This window comes from Triticum urartu, chromosome 7, assembly GCF_003073215.2.
Source record: "Triticum urartu cultivar G1812 chromosome 7, Tu2.1, whole genome shotgun sequence".
Lineage (NCBI taxonomy): Eukaryota > Viridiplantae > Streptophyta > Magnoliopsida > Poales > Poaceae > Triticum > Triticum urartu.
Genome location: NC_053028.1, coordinates 396,614,852 through 396,617,292, shown reverse-complemented (window position 1 = coordinate 396,617,292; position 2,441 = coordinate 396,614,852). Strand labels below are relative to the sequence as shown.

General features: G+C 48.3%; 1 long non-coding RNA gene across 1 annotated transcript; it reads right to left on the bottom strand.

Annotated features, from left to right (window-relative positions):
- Nucleotides 1–566: 566 nt before the first annotated feature.
- Nucleotides 567–2,150, bottom strand: LOC125524177. The gene is made up of 3 exons (XR_007290607.1): nucleotides 1,834–2,150; nucleotides 1,395–1,749; nucleotides 567–620 (listed from the first exon to the last, which is right to left on the bottom strand). It is a non-coding gene; the product is annotated as an uncharacterized LOC125524177 (long non-coding RNA).
- Nucleotides 2,151–2,441: the final 291 nt, after the last annotated feature.

The following is a 2,441-nucleotide window of genomic DNA, read 5'->3' as shown; positions in this document are numbered from 1 at the left end:
GACTCCCAAGGGAAAAAGGCTAGGTGGCGAATGGTAAAACCAAGGTTGGGCCTTGCTGGAGGAGTTTTATTCAAAGCAAACTGTCAAGGGGTTCCCATTATAACCCAACCGTGTAAGGAACGCAAAATCCGGGAACATAACACCGATATGACGGAAACTATGGCGGAAAGAGTGGAACAAAACACCAGGCATAAGGCCGAGCCTTCCACCCTTTACCAAGTATATAGATGCATTAATTAAATAAGAGATATTGTGATATCCCAACAAATATCCATGTTCCAACAAGGAACAAACTCCAATCTTCACCTGCAACTAGCAACGCTATAAGAGGGGCTGCGCAAGCGGTAACATAGCCAAACAATGGTCTGCTAGGACAAGGTGGGTTAGAGGCTTGGCTTAACAATATTGGAGGCATGATAAGCAAGTGGTAGGTATCGCAGCATAGGCATAGCAAAAGAGCGAGCAACTAGCAAGCAAAGATAGAAGTGATTTCGAGGTTATGGTCATCTTGCCTGAGATCCCGCAAGGAAGAAGAACGAGTCCATGAAGAAGACAAACGGTCATAGTCGAACGGGTCCTCACAAACGCGACGTTATCGGAACCAACCCAAAGAAGCAACACTGGAAAGGAAGCAAACAACATAGTAAACAACCATCACATAATCATGGCATGATGCACAATCAAGTATGATGTATGTCTGGTTTAATGAAGCATGGCATGGCAAAATGCACAAACAATCCTACAACTTAAGGGGAGCTCAACATGCAACTCCGTTGCATATTAACGAAACACCACATGACTTATTTAGTTCGATCTTTTTTATGTACTCAACAATATTAAATGTCGATTAACATGGCAAGGGGGTGAAGCAAAGTAAAACTACCTATCTAGTCAAGTTTAAGTGAGGCCGGAAACAACGAACAACAATTCCGGTAAATCCCTATATACATATTTTAGGTTTGGTACTGTTCTGCCCTAAACCATATTTTATAGTTGTTAAACATGCAAAGTGATGCCACCATGTTGAACTAGGCATTTTTCTACCCCATTTACATATAAAGATTATTTAAAACCGAGCTACGGTTATTTAGTTATGAATTAAATCATTTTAAATGGCATAGGGGCAAATTTAAACAAACAACGATTTAATCATTTTAAACATAGATGAAAGTTGCAAATTATTAATCTACACAAAATTCTTAGCAAGTTTCATATATTAAGTTTTTCCATGTGATGCTTAGTTTGTGAGTTAAAATATGCATGAAGCTTAGGGGCTAATCTGTAAAACTGTAATCTCTGGAAAAAATGATTAAATTCGTCCAGGAAAAAAACGTTAAGCGGGCCGAATCTGAAAGCTCTGCTGGCCCAACCGAGAGGGGGGCTGTGGGGCTCACATTGGGCCAAGGCCTGCTAGAGGAGGGAGGGGCCCGCAGAGGCAAAGCTGGGCCTAGGAGGCTGCTCGCCTTTGTGCTGTCGACTCTGGAGGTCAACGCATCGCTGGAACGGGCGACCAAGGCAGAGGGTTAGGGCTCGGGCCATGCGAGGCAGGGGCACCTCGTCCTCCCCGTAGAACGAAACAGAGGAGGGGCTGGGAACCTCCATCGCTGCACGAAGAGAGCTCTCAACGAGGAACGGGCAGCTGACGGCGGAAGCAAGGCGGGGTGATGTATCCAGGCCCGATCCAGGCGGGCTCGGCGGCAAGGCTCCGGACGTCGGCCAGAGATCCATGGCGGGGTCCCTGTCAGCGATCTTGGTCAAACGGGAGAGGAGACCGAAGGTTAGAGAAGCAGAAGAGTTCAGGAAAATAGAAAAGGCACGAGGCAGGGAACCTACTGGTCCGGCGGCGGCGTCCTGGTGGTTGAGGCCACCGGCGACGAGTGAAAGTCAACGTTGCTCCAGATCCATCCTGGTTCGAGGTACATGATGAGGGGACGGGGTGCTCAGGACTGCTGTTGATGCTCAGCGGTGTGCGGGCACGAGGAGCTGCGAGCAGAGGAGCCCGACGGGGCTGGATCGACGGGTGGATCAGGGAAGGTGGAGGCTTCGGCTTTGCAGTGGTTGGGCGGGCACGGAAATGGAGACGGTGGTTGTATTGGGTGGAGATGGATCCCGAGGTGGGAGATGCTGGCGGCGGGGATTGGACAGGGAGGATTCCATGAAAATAGGGTTTTGTCTAGATTTAGACTAGGAACTATATATAAGGAAAGAGGGAGAGTTTAGGGGCTAATCCGTCCCTCCAATTAAAATCGAGCAGTCGATAAAAATACACTAGGAAGTCCAAAAAAGAAAACGGTGATGTCTTGTAGATGTTTGGGGATGATCCGGACACAACGGTAACGAATGTCCGGGTCGGGTCCGGGACAGCTTTCGGACGCGCGCGGGAGGAGGTCCGATGCACTGTGCAAAGAGGGGTAGGCATGGGCCTAGGTGGATTGTGGAGA